General features: G+C 45.0%; 1 long non-coding RNA gene across 4 annotated transcripts in view; it reads left to right on the top strand.

The window, feature by feature from the left end:
• Positions 1-13725, top strand: part of LOC147019679 (uncharacterized) — a 77545-nt gene that overhangs the window by 8085 nt on the left and 55735 nt on the right. Inside the window, exon 1 of one of the 4 annotated variants that reach the window (XR_015061485.1) lies at positions 3637-4755. The exons of the other annotated variants lie outside the window; for them this stretch is intronic. This is a non-coding gene — a long non-coding RNA (uncharacterized LOC147019679). Of the gene's footprint in view, positions 1-3636; positions 4756-13725 lie in introns of those variants that run through there. 4 annotated transcript variants of the gene reach the window in all.

Below are 13725 nucleotides of genomic sequence, written 5' to 3'. Positions count from 1 at the left end.
AGAATGTGCTGCAGGTTAGGGTGATAAAGGACGCAAATGGGAATGTGCTGACGAGCGAGGAGAGTGTGTTGAGAAGGTGGATGGAGTACTTTGAGGAGCTGATGAATGAAGAAAATGAGAGAGAGAAGGTTGGAAGAGGTGGAGATAGTGAATCTGGAAGTGGGTGGATCAGTAAGGATGAAGTGAGGACTGCTATGAAGAAGATGAAAAGTGGAAAGGCGGTTGGCCCAGATGGTATACTAGTGGAGGCATGGAAGTGCTTAGGAGAGATGGCAGTGGGGTTGTTAACCAGATTGTTTAATAAAGTCTTGGAAAGTGAGAGGATGCCGGAGGAGTGGAGATTAAGTGTGCTGGTTCCGATTTTCAAGAATAAGGGTGATGTGCAGAGCTGTGGAAATTACAGAGGGATAAAGTTGTTAAGCCACACCATGAAGTTGTGGGAAAGAGTAGTGGAAGCTCGGTTGAGAGGAGAGGTGACGATCTGTGAGCAGCAATATGGGTTTATGCCAGGAAAGAGCACCACTGATGCAATGTTTGCTTTGAGAATGTTGATGGAGAAGTATAGGGAAGGCCAGAAGGAGTTCCATTGTGTGTTTGTGGATTTGGAGAAAGCTTATGATAGGGTGCCAAGAGAGGAGTTGTGGCATTGTATGAGGAAGTCGGGAGTGGTTTAGAAGTATGTGAGGATCGTGCAGGATATGTATGAGGACAGTGTGACAGCGGTGAGGTGTGCGGTAGGAATGACGGACCGGTTTAAGGTTAAAGTGGGATTGCACCAAGGATCGACTCTGAGCCCTTTCCTGTTTGCAATGGTGATGGACAGGTTGACGGACGAGATCAGACTGGAGTCTCCATGGACTATGATGTTCGCGGATGACATCATGATCTGTAGGGAGAGTAGGGAGCAGGCTGAATCGAGCCTTGAGAGGTGGAGGTACGCACTGGAGAGAAGGTGAATGTTAGTCAGTCGGAGTAAGACGGAGTACATGTGCGTAAATGAGAGGGAGGGTGGTGGTATGGTGCAGTTGCAAGGAGTTGAGGTGGGGAAGGTGGATTGGTTTAAATACTTAGGATCAACTGTCCAAAGTAATGGAGAGTGTGGGAGAGAAGTGAAAAAGAGAGTGCAGGCAGGATGGAGTGGGTGGAGAAGAGTTGCAGGAGTGATTTGTGACAGAAGGGTAGCTGCAAGAGTGAAGGGGAAAGTATACAAGACGGTAGTGAGACCAGCTATGTTGTATGGTTTGGAGGCGGTGGCGCTAACAAAAAGACAGGAAGCGGAGCTGGAGGTGGCAGAGTTAAAGATGCTGCGATTCTCGTTGGGAGTGACGAGGATGGATAGGATAAGAAATGAGTATATTAGAGGGACAGCGCAGGTTGGACGGTTTGGAGACAAAGTGAGAGAGGCGAGATTGAGATGGTTTGGACATGAGCACAGGAGGGAAACGGAGTATATCGGGAGAAGGATGTTGAAGATGGAGCCGCCAGGCAGGAGGAGAAGAGGAAGGCCAAAGAAGAGGTTCATGGATGCGGTGAGGGCGGACATGCGGGTGGTTGGAGTGTCAATGGAAGATGTGGAGGATAGAGCGAAATGGAGACGGTTGGTCTGCTGTGGCGACCCCTAACGGGAGCAAGCCGAAAGAGGAAGAAGAAGATATATATATATATATATATATATATATATATATATATTATTATGGATTCAGCGGTGGCTGGATTCGCACCCCGCTCTTTACAGCCAAATGTTGAAGATTCGGCGTCACTTATCAGCACCGCAGTCTCTGTGGTTATAATGCCGGCTGGCTCGGCACAGGCCTCGGGTCACGTGCCTCGGATCACGATACCAACGTACACCTGGGCCGTACCAGTTGGGGAAATAGACCCCCGCTACAGACTGGCAATTGTCAGAGACCAAGCGTAGTCTGCTAGTCCGTAGCCCGTTTAGGTTTTATATACAAATCGAGCGAATTGTTCCTCAGCACGGCACGAATAAACTCAATGCGGCAACAATATCAGGGAGGGAGCGGGATAACAAACAAATTCACACTCTATTCACACCACTTAACATTCTCATTATAGATTCAATTTTACTTTTAACACCAATATTTGCATTGGAGCAGGAGATTCAAAGGTTCAAAGTTCTTTAACATGTTCGCTCATTCATGCCCCCTCCCGGCAGTATCGTCCATTCACTCCTGAGGGTTTCCTCACTTCGTGGCCTTATTGGCCTCTCACCAGGTGAGTTCAGTCGGCCCAGTGGCCTAATCTCACAGAGTTCTTCGACCCACTGAGCCCACAAAATGGCATGAATCTTCGGCCGCAACGGCCCACAACAGCACTTTGGCCTCAATGGCCCACAAAAATGCCTCGGCCCATATGGCCCACAAAATGACTTCTCGGCCGCAATGGCCTACTCACGAGCAGCAGCAGGGCACAAGCCCTGCATTGGACAGCAGCTGGCACAGCAATGATGGCACGGTGACAACGATGGTAAGCAAATGTAGTTTGGAGGTGTTCTTGAGGATGCAAGTGGGTGTGATGACCTCAGACCAGGTGAGATGGAGTGTTCCTTTAACCTTCCTTGCCTGACTTGTTTTGGTACGGTCTTCCTAATACGTTCTTTTTCTTTTTTCTTCCTTTCTTTTTTTTCTTTACAGACAGGATGGTCTGTTTCTTACTCAAACGTTATCTTCGTGGGGGTGTGCTCATGACATACTGGTGGCCTCTCTGGCACTTGGAGAGGGTGACCTTGCCTGGCCCTTGTTAACAAATTTTCCCATCACCATTACTCATACCAGGTGTCACGCATGAATGGTGCGGAGGACAGTCCATCAAACCTAACCATTTACTTTTAGCTCTAAATAATGAAACAAACCCTGCTATGGCTAGAATGATCCTAATGACCAATTTTTCCCGACCTGGCACACTGTTCCATTCTATTAAACTTGGGCAAGGCCCTTATTTGTCTTTTTCCATTTGGTGGTGCCAGGCATAACTCGCTGCCTGGGGAGTGTGACTACTACTAGGCCTCTTTGCCTGCTTCCAATCGGGGGTGGACACCCAGCGACCTCGGGGCTCACCTGAGCGTGCTTCTGGCGCTCCTAACTAAGGGGTGGCTCTCTTTCCCCCATACTGTGCTCGCCTAGCACCCATACTGTGCTCTCTTCGCACCTATACTGTGCTCTCCTGGCACTAAACCTACCGTGCTCTCCTGGCAATTAACCCTACCGTGCTCTCCTGGCACTATACCCTACTGTGCTCTCCTGGCACCTCTGACAGCCTTCACCTGCCAGGAACCGCCAAAGCCCTGGTGCCCTCTCTCCCGACTCACCAACTTCCCATACCATGTCACACTACCAGCCAGTATCCCCATACCTTGGCCTGCAGCTACCCCTCACAGTCCACCTGCACAATGTAACAGCAGCCAGAATCCATGTCAAATCCTCTAAGTCCCTCTAACCTACACTAACTTGGTTAGGAGACTCCTACCGACAGTGTGCATTGTTCGCACTCACTCTCCCCATTTGCACAATCATGCCATTCACACAAACACTTTAGTCATTCGTTCCACAGTGCCACACACCCAGTCCACAACACCATCCAACACCTTTGACTTTTATGTGAAAACAAAAACGCACCAATCCCTCGGATCCCACTTGGTCATCAAATTTAACTGGTACACTTTTTAATCAAACCCCAATCAATTTGTCACTACGTCCGTCGTCCTCTGGCCTCCTCCATACTGCCCTAATCGTTTATTACAGCGCATGCGCTGTATACAATTGCACCGAGTTTGAAATGTCCCCGGTGTCCCCCCCCCCACGTGCCTCAAGACAGCCAATGACGGCCGTCCGGTAGATGGCAGTGCGTAACCAAGACGGAAATGGTTAGATGGCAGTGCGTAACCAAGACTAACAAATCGTAACTAACAGCTTGTGAAACTAATGTGTTATATATGTGAAAACCATTGAATTTATTGCTTGACGGAAAAAAAAAACCAAGAAACGCTCCCCTCTCATGTACGAACGAACGAAAGACGTCATTTCCGCCCACATGGCATTTCGCGCCGAACGCTGAAAGCTAAGTTCTTCTTATGACATCATTCTCTTTAATATTAGCCATAAACAAGTGTTTCGTCATGCATTAGTCGTTGAAATTTACTTACAACAAGAACGAAAAAATAATCTCCTCACAGATTCAACAAGATCGAAAAATAATCTCCTCAGATTCAACAAGATCGAAAAAATAATCTCCTCAGATTCAACAAGATCGAAAAAAATAATCTCCTCACAGATTCAAAAAGATCGAAAAAGTAATCTCACAGATTCAACAACGAAAAAAAACCCGAAAACATCACGAGCAGGACGAGACCAATCGAGCTGAAGGAAACGATATTGTAACTGCACTGCTTCTGATTGGTCAAAGGACACCACGTGCGTTGTGTGGGCGGTGTTATGCACGAGGATTGCAGCAAACAGGACTGGACCAATCATGTTCGTGATGTACCTCATGCCGCATCGCCAATCCTCGGCGGCACGTGATACCATTGGACCAATCACGTTCGGCGATGTACCTCGTGCTGCATTCTGCCAAGCTCTGGATCAGAGCGAGCTTTGATTGGTCAACGTAGTGGAGAGGCGGCGATAACCTCTTGACGGATGGTAATGACCAAGGAGGAAAGGCGATGCGTCGTTTTGATTGGTTGAAACGTGGAGAACGGAAGGAATTCTTCTCCTCGAATCCACTTGCAACACACAGGTATCTATCTGTTTCATAACCCGAATCACTTCACTGCGTCATTAATAATAATATTTTTCTCCTTATTTTAATTTGTACGATTTGCTTTTTTTGATCAACGTTAAAAAGCTTGAGTGACGGATTTCGACATTTTCTTCATCCACGAGTCTTCATCGATATTTGTGAAAATTTGATTTCCGTGGGAATGTGATCTCACTGAACGGCCGTCCTGGTTTTACATCATTGTTTTGCGGCCTCCTGCCACGCTGTATCGAACGATTTCATTGCTTCTGTTATCTATCTATAATTCCAGGTGTGTGTGTGTGTGTGTGTGTGTGTGTGTGTGTGTGTGTGTGTGTGTGTGTGTGTGTGTGTGAGACCGCTGTTTCTCGACAACCACTGGTCCGATCTAATTGAAACTTGCAAGGTATATTGCTGGGGACCTGAGGATGTGCCTTTTCAAGGTTTGATATTAATCAGACAAGTGCTTCCCAAGTTATGGCCATTTATTTCCAAACCAATGGGAAGACACATTGTTGCGTGGGCGTGGCCGATGGGGAAGGGAAGCTCAGCCACGTTCCCCATTACGGGTTACAACGTACGGGCTTCCGGAGAGTGATGACTTCGTGTATTCTAATAATTTCTCGATTTCTTATGCGCATTTATAGATAAACACAATGGCCCAAGTTATGATCATTTTCATATTAGACGGTGTATAAATTTCGGGAACATCAGAGTGCTGGTATGCTCCGAACCAGGAAGTAAATTTTTTTCTCTCTCTTCTCTTCTCTTTTTGTTTTTCCTTGCCATGACATTGCGAAAAGGTAAAATACGTTGGCGCTAATTGAATAATTGGGTATTAAAAATAAATTGCGAATAATCGTAACTGCGAATAATATCGAACTTCCGGGTCACACACGTACGGGCACGTGAGAGCGAAGAAACGGCCTGTGTGGTTTATTTATTTATTTATTTATTTATTTATTTATTATTATTATTTTAATTTTATTTTTTATTTTTTTTACGGGCACGTACTAGTATATATAAAGGTGGTTATCACAATAATATGGAATAGGCAAAGCCTAGAAGCGAACGTAGAATTATTCTTACATTCGCTTCTGACTTTACCTATTACCTCAACATTACCTTCACAACGCCAACTACACCGCCTAGAACAGGATCCCATCTGAAAAAATTAATATTACCTCAACATTACCTTCACAACGACAACTACACCGCCTCGAACAGGATCTCGTCTAAAAAATTAATATTACCTCAACATAACCTTCACAACAACAACTACACTGCCAAGAACAGGATCTCATCTGAAAAAATAAATACTAGATTAAACGTAGAATTCTTCTTGCATTCGCTTCTGACTTTACCTATAACTTGTTCACAACTGTATACGCAATTTCCGGTGACTTTGGCCTGGATTCGGGATCAGTGATGAAATAATGCAAATCACGATTAAAAATTATTTTTTGATGATGCGGGAGATATCTTTATTAAAATCAGTGGAGGAAATATACACCATGTCTGATATTATTTGGGTCTTTCATGTCTCCGACGATGCCTTTATCTCCTGGCATGCATCATTCCCCATGACAAAAACCGGAAACAAAAAAAAAAAAAACAGAAGCAAAAAAAATGGAAGCAAAAGGGTCATTGGCTACGACACGGATTCCAAATTGCCATGGTATTGTGTTGTTATTGTTGTTTCCTATTCTCTCATGTGCACGCGTTAAGTAATATTCACAAGATAGAAATAAAACCCAATCGTGTTTCTACACCGCACAGCGTTTCAAAACAACCGGAAGCAAAAGGGTCACAGCCAACGACACGGATTCCAAATCGTCAGGGGTATTGTGTTGTTGTTGTTGTTTCCTATTCTCTCATGTGCAGGCGTTAAGTATGAAGCTCACTGCATTCGCTGATAACAAGATTTTTACATTTCAAATGTTAAGTACGCTTTTTAAATTGTTTTTCAACTGAAAAAGCATAAATTGAATATTTTAACATTAGTGTACTCATTTGCTTCACCACACGTGCTGTATTGAAGGATTTCACTTGTTTCCAACAATTTAAACAAAACATCAAAATCTCTTCACCAGCCCCATGAACCTCTGAATGGTTCTAACCAGGCATTTCAATCCTTCCTCAAACAAGCCACTCTTTGTCATCCACTTGTCTCAGGTGTGTCTAACGCTCTGCTTGTAATGTCTCCACCACTCTTTTTTTTTTTCAATAATCACCCAAATCCACTCGTGCCACTCTTATCCCTTCAGTCATCTCTCAATTTGCAACCACTCTCGATATAATTTTCAATCAAAAGTTCTTACATCCCAATATGGCCTGCTTCTTTGGCTCATTGGAAGGGGAGTGAGGAAAGAATCCCTCATTACCCATTACATGACTCCGCCGCCTTTCCGCCACGGCTCAATTAGGGTTGTGGTCCACCCCCTCCTTTTCTCCAGGGTTCGCGGAAGTCAGGTAAACCCCAATCGGAGAAGCGGCCTCCCCCTCTTCTCCCTAACTCCCTGAAGATTGAGAAACCCCACTCAGCTAGCCAAACCCCTCGTGTCCTCAGAAAGGTTTGAAGACCAAGTGATACACACCAGTGCCGCTTGCTACTCATCTGCACTCTACCCCAAAGTTCCTGTGAGGCTGAGAGAGAAATTAACATCCAATTTCTAAAGCCTATTTGAAATTGTTGTATTTGTCCTCTCTCTTTTCTCAATTGTCTCTCTACGTTTCATGTCTTTGCTTCCGTGGTGGTGTTTGGTTTTATTCATGGGAAGTGGTCTTTTTTATTGACATGTTTCCTTTTTACTTTTTTCTTGAATGAATGGAGCCACTACAAAACACACAGGATTTATTTATTTCAGGGGGGTGATGTTGGTAGCATTTTCCTGATTGCTTGGTTGGTTCTCTTTGTTTACAATGTCGTTTGCTTGTTTGTTTTGTATTCTGTATAGTTTTGGCCTTTCCCCAAATTATACAATTCTCATGTCTTCTATTTTTCTTCCAGGTTGTTTTGTTTTTCATCATCATCATCATCATCATCATCATCGTTCTCCTGTCCTCTATTCTATGGTTTTCCCTCATCTCCCTGCTCTTCTTATTGCGTTCATCATTTTCTTTCGTTCGTAATGCTATATCTTCTATCTGTGTATGTGTGTCATTAGGTCATAATGGTGTGTCTGTTCGTTTCCCAGGTGGGGGATCTGCTTTTTCTTCCTCAGCCATGTCCTGCCACCACTGACAGACTCTAGTCACCAAGTCATGCTTCAAAACCTCGTCTGGCCGCTCAGCCTCTCCTCATTCCCTTTCCAACAGGCCCCGATCATCCTCTATCCCATCTCCCAGTAAGCACCCAATTCCCATCCTCTCCATCAGCTGCTCAGCCCCTCCCCGTGCCTCCTCCACCCCACCTCTCAGTAAGCACCCAAACCCCATCGTCTCCATAAGCCGCTCAGTCCCTCCCCGTACTCCCTCTAACAGCCCTTATCATCCTCCACTAACCACCCGGTAAGCACCCAACACCCTTTGACCCCATCAGCTGCTCAGCTCTTCTCCATGCCCTCTTAATCAGGCCTCTATCATCCTCTATACCACCTCTAAGTGAGCACCAAATTCCCATTGTCTCCATCAGCTGCTGAGCCCCTCCCCATGCCCCCTTTAATAGGCCATCTTCCTCCACCCCACTTCCCCTTAAGCATGCACCCACTGCCCCACCCTCTCCATCTCTCATGTTACCTTTTTCTTCGCTTGACTTGTTATTTGTCCTTTACCGGTTTCACCGGAGGGGATTAGAGGTTTGTTCTCCATCTGTCCATCTGTCCTGTCCATTCCACCTGTGGTTTTTCCGACTTTTTCCCCATACCCTTCAAAATATTCAACTGAAATTTGGTAGATGGCTATATTATGACAAGTTACAGAGCAAGTTCAAGTTTCAGGGCATTTTGTCAATTCATATAGGTATAGAACCGAGATATATAACCATGATGTGTTGTATATGCACATAAGCCGTACGCATGTTTTGCGTCATGTATGTACGTCGAGTTATTTTTATTATTTTCCGCACAGAACATGCCATGATCCACCGCTCAAATAAAGGGACGTGTTTACTGGTGTGAAAAGTCTGGCTCAAACCGAAATGATGCACAAAAAACTTCATTTATTTCACAAAGGGTGTCAGTGGATGGCCAGCAGTTGTGCACACTTGCCTCTTCTTAGCCGGAGTTTGAATCCCGATCCAGCTATGAACTTTCACCCCAGTCATTCACATGTTTTTGCTTCATTTATGCAAAGCAATTCTTGCTCTTGTTTGTTCTATATTTCTTTTGGGCAGGTGTTTATAAATTGTGGATGCTACTCTGTCAAATTTATTTTGTGGCCATGTCTCTGTTCTGATGGGCAATTTTGACTTTCCCAACTGGTCCATGAATCACTTACCCCTCCGACCCCCTCCCACCCCCCCCCCCGACACTTCATGTGCAGCATACACTTTGCAATGGAGGTGGTCTCCTTCTCATCAATGTTACAAGTCTCCTTATTAGTCCCCTACCAGTTTCAATGGAGGGGACTGACTGTAGGTTTGCTCTCAACATCTCTGTCCGTCTGTCCCACTTGTGTTTTTTCAGATGTTTTTTCCCCATACCCTTTAACATATTCAACTGAAACTTGGTACATGGCTTTAATATGATAAGTTACAAAACAAGTTTGACTTTCAGGGTGTTTCATCAATGTTTCACAGTTATGCCCTTTTTGGACTTTGAAAATATCACATATTAAACATGGGCCGGTGTTCAGCTGCCCTGACTCCACCCCCACTGCTTTACACTGATTGAGTGGACAGCTGGCGTGACTCCAGCCAAATAAGATCATGCACCGCCATCGCATGTAGCAGCACAGATCAGCAGGCCTCGGGCCTTAGGCCTGGGTGTTAGTCCATGGCCCAGTGCAATTGGAATTAACCCAGGTATATTGTTGTGGTGTCGGCGGTGAGCAAGACCGCTCGATGGAGCAGTAGAGTCGGCTCCACCGAACACCCAGAATTTATAGGTCATCACCCTGGATAACTCCAGAGCCGACGGGTCCCTTATCGGACCAAAGATCGCCAATAGGTCGACCGCGTGGGATAGGGTCGATTGCCAATTTCAATTTACCTAAAATCCCACGTCGTCCAAACTACCGGGGAAATTCACCCGCGGCGGAGCTCGAGCAGAACGAGCCGTTAGCATGCTCGAACCATGCGTAACCCGAGCGGATGGTTACCGAGGTCCGTCGGTCCAAATGCACAACTTGCCGCTTCCCAATTTCCCAACACGCACCGTGCTAAACCAATGAAAGAAACACAGAAACGAGCTGAAACATTTAACAGGGGATTTATTTATTTAAGGGGGGGGGAGGGAACACACAAAGAGCAGAGTTTATCCGACTATAAGAAATGCAGTCAATGTACAAGCAAAAGCACTTAACAATTCTACTTAGACAAGACAGGCCCGCACACAGACACGCACACACAAATACCCCCAAAATAAGATAGACCTCGAGGTCTTTTTTCGAGGTTTCCAGCTTGAGGGAAGATGAGCTGGAAACCAGAGCTATCTTGGACCTGTCCACCTCGTGTGGTCTTCGACGTCCTGGACCGGCGGGACTCGAACCCGCAACCACGATGCCACTCCAAGTACCCAGGACGGAGGGTGAAGGGCGGACGCCAACCAGCGCGAGCACGGATGAGGCAACGAGCGCCAGCAGGCAAGGCCAGGCGATCCGGCAGACCAAAACCAACTCTCTACCAGTCGGATTGCACCGAACAATTATTCACTCCTTCTCCAGAGGGGAGGAGCCGCCTCCTCCGACCCGCTCTCCCTCGCTGGACGGTTTTAGTGCGCAAATGCGCTCGTCACCCCTGTGATTGGCCAAAAGGGGCGCCAAGTCCGCTGATTGGACTGGGGGGAGGGTCGTGGCGGGTGCCACGGCGGTCCGCCCCTCAAACAGGAAGAGAGTAACATTGTCCTGCGTGGGCTCTCATTGGCCGACCGACGGCAAACTCGCTCGCATCTCTCTGATTGGTTCAGAGAGATGCCAAGTCCTTCTTGAACTCCGCCCACCGCGAGCATTATGGCATCAGGATGGAGCGGAGGTGTTGTCATAGTTGTAAGTGATGTAGAAATGTAAAAGAAAACCCTGACTATCAAAATAACTCTGCAGCGCATGAACATTTAAATCCCCATTAGACACGGGACAGCACCCTAACTCGAAACACTTGCTTACCGATATAACTGATCTATAGGACCTGGCTGTTGTGTGTTCATGGCTTCCAGATTCACAACAATATAACCATGACGTATTATACATGCACATAAGCCGAAAGCACGTTTTTGCTTCATCATCATTATTACATCGTACATCGGGTTATTACCCTAGCCAGAGGAGAGGGTATTGCATTTGGGTCCGTTTGTCTCTTTGTCACTTGCAAAAATGGACGAATTTTCAAGTATATTGGTTGGTTGCGTGCGTTTTTTTTGGTTCGTCTGTTTGTTTTTATGTTTATCGCCTTCAGGTCACAATTTAATACCAATCTTCACGAAACTTCACCACATGGAACAGTTTGCCGTAAGCAAGAAGCCTATTGTTCTTGAGGTCAAGAGGTCAACATAGGCCAAATATCAACAAATTTGTCAAGTTTCTAAATTCTTGAATTTCATCCGATTGACAAGAAATAACGATGTGAACAAAAAAAAGACCTTCAAAAATCTTCTCTGAAATGGCTGAGCAGGTCGAGGTGAAACTTTACATGCATAACCACTTATCCATGAACAAAACATTCACACATATGACGTCATAGATCACATCGTATTTACTCTAAAACCTATAAAGATCTTCTCCAGAACGGCTGGACAGATCAAGGGGAAACTTCACACAAATGTTTTCTAAGTCTTGGGAATACCAGGGTATTCACAAATAATTGATAGGTTAAATGGTCTGGCAGCCATATTGGATTGAAAAAAAAAATCTTTCACAAATTATTTTTCTTGAACCGCTTTATTGATCGACGTGAAATTTCACAATTATGATCTCGCAGTGATGGGGAATATGTTTTAAATTTCAACCTGATCAGACGCATGGTCTGGCAGCCAGATTATTTAATATTTTGATCTGGGTTTTTTGTTTTTTTTCTTTTCTTCTGAAAAAGGCTCACTTGGCTGTGCCTGGATGGGTTTGAGGGTGGAGGAGCAGCAGTTGAAATGTGAATCCTACCCAGGTTCCTCCTGATGACTTCATCTTTGCTCTTTGCTTGTTCGGGTTCCTTCTGATGACTCCAATGCAGGACTGTTCCTATTTGGTCTTCCATTTGATTTGAATTGAATTTATTTTAATCCCATTCTAAATTCGATTCAACAATAAATAACATCATGGGTCAGGGTCAAGTGTCCGATCAAAGCGGGACGTCTTGACTCTTGGTACCCAGTCATCACTGCCAGCAGTTATAACGTGGCAATTCTAATTATGTCTATTATCAATTACGTAACACACCAGCACACAAACACCACCCAAAACGACACAAACGCCACACAAAACAAGTCCTGGCGAGGGTCTGCAATCTCTGATTGCTCTTTTTCTTGGTTTTTTAATATGAAATAGGCAAAATCTAGAAACTAACAAAACACAGTAGGTTAGAGAGGTTCTTCTTGTTCATTTTGGTTCCGGTATCGGCTCGAGCGTGTGTGAAAGCAAACTAATTTTTATCTCTGGTTTGTTATCCTCGTTGTTGTTATTGGTTTCTTGTCTACAAATGTTATCAGTAAATGAAAATTGCTTTTCCTTTTATTTTGCTGAATACACCCAAACATGGTTAGTTATAGGGTTTCTTCTTCTTGTATTTTGTTCTGGTATCGGCTCTCGTGTGCATTAAACACAAACAATTTTTTTTTTTTTATCTCCCGAACATTCATTAAGACCGGTAGGGGACATGTATTGCAAAGCAATTCTCACCCTTGTTCAGATTACCTTTCTCATTTGGAGCTTCATTTTTATTTTCAGGTGGCACCTGTGAGGGGTCTTGCCCTTGTGCAAGGCTCTGTCTCATGAGGTGGTGTTCTACTTTTTTGGATAAGGTGCAGTCCTTGTTTTCTTTTTAGCGTGGATCTGGGCTGCACAAGTTCTGGGCATCACCCATTTGGTGTTTGTGTCCCTTTGTCTTCACACACCTGGACATACAGACACATACACAAGACACAACACAGGACTATTACACGAGAAAAAAACAGCGCAGCTTGGGGAAGTGCCATCACTTCCCGAGGCACTTTGGATACCAGTGATGCAACAACAATGGTGCTGCCTTTCTCACCACACTCGGTGGGACATTTTTTAAGGAGGAATTTCCTCTTTTCCATGGATGCCAACCTATGGAGATTGTCCATGCTCTTATCCTTCTAAATGCTGAATGTCAAGCAAGGAAGAAGCACGCACCATTTTCGAAGTCTTTGGTACGACTTGGCCATGGTTTTAACTGTCGACCTCTCAGACTGAGAGCAGACGCTATAACTATTACACAACCAGGTCTGGCCTTTTGTGTATTTAAACCTCCTTGAGGAGAGAAGAGAGAGGAGAGAGGGTTCATTGATGGATGCGGATGCTTGACTGCACAAGTGGAAAAAGCCAGGTATGAATGCGGCCTTGTATGCCCCAGGAAGAGAGCTTTGCGAGCAGAACAGAATGTCAGATTTTGTCGAATGCATGAGATATTGTGTAGAATATCTCAGGCATCTTACTTTTCGGTAAAAGCTACATTTGCAATCCATTCTATAACTCTTTTTGTAGCCTATGGTGTTGTTCTTGTATTTTATTTCTACACATTGTCCAGGCTCGTGGAAGAGCGAGGATACAGAACAACTCAGAACACAACATAGCAAGGGAACAGCAGGAGAAAGGGGAAACACCAATAGGAGGGAGAAAGTAGATGTAGACAGACAAATAAGA

This window comes from Eptatretus burgeri, chromosome 9 (genome assembly GCF_056783735.1).
Source record: "Eptatretus burgeri isolate ZD-2024b chromosome 9, Ebu_testis_v1, whole genome shotgun sequence".
Taxonomy (NCBI): domain Eukaryota; kingdom Metazoa; phylum Chordata; class Myxini; order Myxiniformes; family Myxinidae; genus Eptatretus; species Eptatretus burgeri.
This window is presented reverse-complemented; position numbering and strand designations above follow the sequence as displayed.